Source organism: Corvus brachyrhynchos, unplaced genomic scaffold (genome assembly GCF_000691975.1).
Source record: "Corvus brachyrhynchos isolate BGI_N302 unplaced genomic scaffold, ASM69197v1 scaffold42, whole genome shotgun sequence".
Lineage (NCBI taxonomy): Eukaryota > Metazoa > Chordata > Aves > Passeriformes > Corvidae > Corvus > Corvus brachyrhynchos.
The window spans coordinates 185,068-192,285 of record NW_008237242.1 but is presented as its reverse complement, the minus strand read 5'-3'; the positions used below and the strand labels follow the sequence as shown (position 1 = coordinate 192,285).

Below are 7,218 nucleotides of genomic sequence, written 5' to 3'. Positions count from 1 at the left end.
AATTTGAGGCAAATTATTACTTTCTGCATCTTATTTATTACACATCAATGTGGGTGCTTACATTTTTGCATCAGTGTGGCACTGCTGGCACAGGGCAGAACCATGACTGCCAGAGCTCCCAGAGAACATGCTCCTTCTCCAACAGAGAGTGAATGAAGTGTGAATACATTGCTTAGCTCTAATAGCATATTACCAAGGGGTTCTTCCCTTCCCACAGCTCTGGAAACCTTTCATAGTGGACTAATTTGGTGGTAGGAGTGATGGTGAAATTTAGGTTTGGACTGCAATGTTTTTAGCCAGGACAAACACCACATCCTTACATATGGGTTCAGAGTTCCCTGCCTAAAGCCGCAGATGTGTGTGGAGCAACAGGTCTGCAGTGGCTGTTCCCATGCACTCAGAGGTGACACCTTCCCTCTGGGAAATCAGTGTTTGCGTCCTGTGTTTGCCTGTGAGCAGGGCTATTGGCAAGGTTCACGTGCGAGATTATTGATTAGGTTGTGCTGGGAAAGTTGAACCACCCAGAGTCCAGAGACTGTTTTTTTTCCTCTTGGAATGTGTCTGCTGGGGGTGGTGTGTCTTCTGTCTTAACCAGTTTTTTTCATCTTGGTATTATTTGAAACAAAGTTATTTGATAAAATTAGTTGGATTGGTTTGTTTAAACTGTTTTACCACTGAAAAAATATGTGTTTTCACTGCATGTGCTTTTTAGGGGCGAAAAATGGTGTTTTTTAAAAGTTCTCTTTACTTCATATCACTGAAATGATCTCATTTGGACATTGCATTCAACATTTCAGGGAAATGGTGCAATCTTGTTTCTTTGTACCTCTAAACTTTTCTGTACTCAGGCTTCTCAGGTGATCTGCATCTCCTGTGATACGATTCCTGCAATATAACTGTCTCTCTTTATCATGATGGATGATGGTGATATTTACAGTTTGATAAGCTTCTATTTAGGACACAACTGAATTCCAAGTTCTGTTTTTTAAGGGAAGTATTTCAAGGTTCAGCCTCTTTGACAGTGAAAAGCTATCTTTTTTCTCCAGGGAAAATTAAATTATAATGTTCTACTGAAAATGATGTTCATGCCCTGAGCACCTCTGGATCTGACTGTGGACTTGAGAGGTATCCAGTTGCAGCAGGGCAGGTGGGATACCCTGCTGTGATGACACCTGTCCTTTATCGAGGAAACCCTCTTAAACATGTTGCTTGAAAATATCTCCTGGCACCCACATCTCCTCACCCAGGAGGCACAGTCCCTTCACAGCAGCACCACCCTGCTCCCCTTCCCCTCTGCAGCTGCATTCTCCCTGCAGGTGCCTGCTGGGCTCACAGTAGTGCTGTCATTAATTGGCAGTACTGCCCATCAAGTTCAAAGGGCTGCAGCGATTTCATGTGGCAGAGGGGCAAGAGGAAAGCTTGCTGCCAGCTTTTGTTAGCCACAAGTGAAACATTAAAGCTCCTTGGCTATTGCATAGCAGTGCTGGCCATGAAAGGAATGAAACTCTGCAAGGTCATGCTGTTTTAGTTCTTGGACAGGCATTTGACGTCTGGTGAGGGGTGGATGAGTACTGATAAGGTGGAAACCTAGATATTGTTTAAGGAAAAATGTGCCTGGCCAGGGCAGCTTCCAGTGACCCCATTCTCACCATGCCAAAGGGTACAAGGGTACAAGAGTGCCATCACAAGCAGACCCTAGGGAATTTGCTGCTCACCTTAGGGCAGGAGAGGACTGCATGCAGGGGGACTGTGCATCCAGGACACATCTGCCTGTACCAGCTACAAAGGCCAGAGAATAGGCTCTCCTCCCTCTGCTGTTTGATCATGGCTTTGTGTCTCACACTCTCAAGGACACCAGCAAGGCCAGCAGGTAAGGTGAACCAGGGACAGTTTTTGCTAGGCTGAGAATGTGGGTGGTAACTGAACACGAGTTTTTCTGTGCCTTTTGCTCCCAGGACACCACCATTTCCTCCCTGAAGAAAATGAGGATCCAATGAAAGTGTGGGACTCAAAAGATGCAGCAGCCAGCCTCTGAGCTACGATGGGCCACACAGCCACTGCTGGTGTCTGAGGGACACATGCCATATCCTCCCCTGCAGCATCTCATCAGATCTGCTCCAGAAAAGGACTGGCTCATCTATGACCAGAGACTGTTGTGTGGGCAGATGGATGTGTGTCCATCATATCCAGGCTGAGTCACAGGACTGAACATCAAATCAGCAACAACAGGCAATTGCAGGAAGACACTCACGTCTGTGACCACATGGTTGCACATCTGGGGGACTGAGGAGCACAGTACAAATGGGTCCTGTGGAAATACAGTGGAAGAGCTGGACAGGTGATCTCTGAGTGGCCAAAGGAGGTTACTCTTGCTGCTTATGTCAGCATCTGCTTCCCTGTGTCTCTCCTGAGGCTCTGTCCTGGCCTGTCTTAGCACAAGTTGTCCTGTGCAGGCACTTTTCCATGATACTCTGTCTAGTTTCTGCTCTGGAAAAATACAGCAGAGAAAATGGTTTCCCCTTTTCAAAACAAATGACAATAGTGAGGATAAATGTGATTTCTCTTCCATTCATAGTAAGGACTAACTTTTGCATAATAAAGTTATGGATATCCAAATGAAACGGGGACAATATAGTATGCTCTAGATCAGAGGCAAGATTTCTTAACTAAGCAATATGACTCAATTCTTTGAATACCTATGTCTCTACACAATATAAAAGAAAAATTGTTATCACCTTCCTTCCTGCAGCTGGTACAGCCAAGTCTTTTGAGACTGTCTGCCTGAAGTTGTGTCCCCAAGCACGCTGTTCAGCCATCTGGATAAGCTGTCTGATTTTCAGACATTCTGAGCCTTTTACAAATTCCCATGTGATTCTGCAAACAGAAAATCTTGGCCTCTGAGCTATGCTGTTAAATTAAGCAGCACCAGGTCTGGCTGTGATTATTAGAGCTAGAGAAACCTCCATTTGTGTTCCATTGCATGCCAGGTGGAGCTGGCTGGTCTCCCGAGCAGACCTATGTTAGGTTGCCTTTTCAAGCAAATTTGCACAGCTGTAGTCAAAACAACCCCCAAAAAAGTGGCCCCACATGTACAAATACTGTGATAGGACTCTTGTAATTCCAGTATCAATGCAAAGCGGCTCTGAAACTGGTGTAGGTACAAGCAGTGGAAGTGGTGAAACAAGCAGTGGTGGAAAAGTCTGCTAGGATATGGAAATCTGAGGAATTTGACATGCTCTGAGAAGTGGAACTGAATTTGCTTATGTTTCAACTCATGAGATGGAAGAAGAAGTCCTGTTTCAACACATGTTTCTAGTTTGTATACTGAATTGCTTTCACTTTGATGTTCTTGAATATTCAAACATTTTTCAATTCTGTGTTACAACACAAAATACAAACGCTCCCATTTTGTCAAAATGAAATCATCATAGGCTTGAGACAAGGTTTTTCTTCACAAAATAAATTCAGAAGGTTTGTTCCAGCTTCAACGGAATCTGAAAAATCTTTATGTCTTTCATGGAACAGAATTTTCTTCCTCCAGACACATGTCAGCAGCTGCTGCAGCTGGTGTGTCTGCCTGGATCAAAGGGATCAGGAAGGGGTGGTGAGACGGTGTAGCATTCATCCAGCATGTGATAGCAAGCACGAGGGTTAGTGACTGGAATCATGATGTCATCATATAAATTACAGAAAATCATCAGAGTCAAGGGAGACCTTTGTGTCTGTTTCCTGGTTTGGAGAATATTTATTTTGCAAACTGGCTGTGGAAATATTTAAGCACAGGTTGCAGACAGTAAAACCTTTACGTTTCAATGGGAGCTTTGAATTAATCAGGAATAAAGGGTTTAAAAGTTAGACTGATATTCCTGCAGATCAGCTCTACTTGCATATAGACATTTGAATATTTGAATCACTAGATGTGATACTTGGCAACCATGATGGCTTTTAGAATGATACTGTTCTTCTTGCACTCTGTTTTTTTCAAGGAACATTATGCTGTCAAGGTTAATTCAAAGTAGTGCAGGATTTGCTACCTCCCAGGTTGCTTAGCTCAAACATGGCCAGTGAGTTCATGTGACTTTGAACTCATGCTGTTCTCCTCCCTCAGCTTTAGCTCTTTAATGGTGTCATTTTACTGATTCATTTCCTGCAAGTGCAGAGATAAGCTCTCCTTTTCCTTGTAGCTCAAATCCTTGGCGAGCACAACATAGCCTGTATGATTCAGCTGTCTGAATACCAGAGCCCCCTGAATTTGGAAATGAAGCATTCCATGCCCACCAAGTTCCAGATAATCAATGGGAAAAGCGGTTAAGAAATTACAAGTTGCAGTCCTGTGGCTTGAAAGAGAACCGAAATCGGTCCTGGACCTTAGCATGCCATGTACTTTTATTTTACTGGTTACATTTTATGCCAGTTCGGGAGTGCTTGAGACATTTAGCCATGCCTGCAGCTGGGGAGCCAACCTCCAAACATAGGGAGGGGATAGAGAGAAGGGCAGGCGGTCAGGTCAGCTCTCCCATTCTTGCCGTAAGCCCATGAGGTGAGTCATAGCCCTCACCCCCTGAAGTCATTAAAGCCTAGCGTGTCTCTGCTGCTCCGGCTCTCACTGCCAATGTGGGTGTCAGCTGCCAGCCCTGCAAACTGCGTGTTCTTCCTGCAGCGGGTGTAGGGAGCCACCGGGGGAACCACAGGCATTGATGTTGGGGAAGCAAGAGAAAAAGCTTTGCTTCAGGACACTCATCTCGATTGGGTTTGTGTAGGTACCTGCCCAATGCTTTGCAAAATGTCTTTCGTTAGAAAAATAACATTTTAAAACAAAATGCAGTACTTTTTGACAGCAAAACTCTAGGGGTAATACTGGGAGTGGGTTCTCTGGAAGGTGAAGGGAATGTTATCACTGCCTATCTCGTGCGAGGGTGTGGCTGATCTAGGCAAGTACAAGTCCCTTGAAGTGGTATGATTGTAGAACAAGAGGCACAGACACAACCTGGAGCATTAGAATGAACGAGAAACTGTTTCATCACGCGGATAAACAAATACTGAAGAAGGCATCAGAGATGCAGGGAACGTCCACACTCTGAGATTTTCAATATTCAGACAAAAAAAGCGTCTGAGCAACCTGATCTCACCTACTTGGAACAGGGTGTTGAACTGCACCAACTCCATTTGGGTGTTTATCCCAAAATTATTCTTTTTAATGATTCTATGAGTGTGACCAGCCGACACGTGGCTTGAGAAACCACATGTGTTCCTCAAGAAAAAAAAAATTAAAAAAAGAAATTCCTAACAAGAAAAGTACCAGCAGTCCTTCCCTCCTTGCTTGCCCCTCTGCTCCTAGATGTGTGTTGCCTTCTTCACTGTGTTTATTCTGGTGCTCATTGAACCTTCCATGGGGCTGCCCTGGCTCCCAGCCCCAGAGTGCTGTCAGGAGGTGGTGCAGGCTCGGGGCAAGTCGGGTCTGTCAGACCGAGGATGGTCACAGTGTTTGAAGCAGCTGGGATGTGGCAGAGAAGCACCCTTTTCCGTGTTTTCACGGCGCTTTCCAAGGGAGCTGCGCAGGGAGCTGCTCCATCCCAGACCTGTCACTGCCATCCAGCGGCCTCTGCTGGAAGCGCCGTGTGCTGTGTCCTTCCCTGCCTTCGGCGGGTGGCAGGTCCTGTCCACCTGTGTGTGTCCCTGCTGTGATCTGTCCTGCCGGCCTTTGCAGACGGAGGGGCAGCTGCCAGGCCACTGTCCAGCGGAGCCCAGGGGCACTTGTGCCAGGGCGGGTGACCAAGGTGTCTTTTCATCGTGTTACCAAAGACACTGTGTTTATCCCCTGCCACATGAGGCTGCTGAGATAAAGCAGGTTTGGGGTTTTTTCCTTCAAAGAGAGTAATTCAGGGCCTTTTCTGAGCATGGTGTGTGGTTTAACCCCAGCCACCAGCTTGGCCCACACAGCCTCCCCCGACCGGTGGGACGGGGGAGAGAGCTGTAAAAGTGAGAAAACTCCTGGGCAGAGGTAAAGACAGTTCAACAGGCAAAGAAAAAGCAGTGCACAGAAGCAAAGCAGAACAAGGAATTCATCCCCCACTCCCCTTGGGCAGGCAGGTGTTTGGCCATCCCCAGGAGAGCCGGGTGCCATCACACAAAATGGCGACTTGGGAAGACAAACATAGACACTCCCAATATCCCCCCTGCTTCCTTCTTCTCCCTCTGCTTTATATATTGAGCATCGTGCCATGTGGTGTGGAATGTCCTGTTGGTCATCTGGGGTCAGCTGTCCCGGCTGTGTCCTTTCCCAATTCCTTGTGCACCCCCAGCTCCCTCCCTGGTAGGGTGGTGGGGAGAAACAGGAAAGGCCTTGACTCTGTGTGAGCACTGCTCAGCAATAACAAAACCATTTCTGCGTTATCAGCACAGTTTCCAACACAGCTCCAACCCACAGCATCATACCTGCTACTGTGAAGAAAATTAACCCTACCCCAGCCAAAGCCAGCACACAGGACCAATGGATACGTCGAGGAGACTGGTTACACCCTCACAGGGCATAAGACAACTTTGTGAGCTCCTGCTTTCCCACTTTGCAAGCTGCTGGTGTGGATGGTTTTCTCCAGACACACAGAGACACATCTGGCAGCAGCAGGCTGGTGTGAGCTCTAACAGGGCCTCTGCTAGACTGGGCAGCCAGAGAGGCTGCACCTTTTCCACAGGACTGGTGCTCAGAGTAATGAATAATTCAGACCCTGAACCAGAGCTCTGTCCTGCAGACAGGGATGGGAACCACGGGTCATCAGGGAGGGACTAGGGCTTCCCAGGCGCTGAAGGAGGCAAAAGCCTGTCTGAACATGGACTCAGGGGCTGCCTCCCTGCTCCCAGGCATCACTAGAGGGAGACGGAGCACTGTCTCGTGGCAGTGCCCAGAGGAAGCTCCTTAAGCACCATTTTCCATACCTTGTCTTTCTGTTTGAGATTATTAGCGGGAAATACGACATGGCGGAGTCTGCTGGAGCACACCGGGATCACTGGGCATCTGGCACCTTCTGCTGGGACCCTGCTGGGCTGCCCTTGCCTTGCACCGAGCCTCCACCAGCACAAGCACGCCCAGTCTGTAAAGGAGTGACTCTCTTAGGGTCTGTAACAAACGCGTCAGAGTACATGAGGAAGACTCGGCTGTGAAGGGCTTGGGAGGCTGAAGAGAAAAGCAGAAAGGGGTGCCACCAAGTAGAAGTGACAATG

General features: G+C 47.3%; 1 long non-coding RNA gene across 1 annotated transcript in view; it reads right to left on the bottom strand.

Annotated features, from left to right (window-relative positions):
• Positions 1 to 7,079, bottom strand: part of LOC108445654 — a 20,600-nt gene extending 13,521 nt beyond the window's left edge. Inside the window, exon 1 of the long non-coding RNA XR_001860602.1 lies at positions 6,934 to 7,079. This is a non-coding gene — a long non-coding RNA (uncharacterized LOC108445654). The remainder of the gene's footprint in view (positions 1 to 6,933) is intronic.
• Between the last annotated feature and the right edge of the window lie 139 nt (positions 7,080 to 7,218).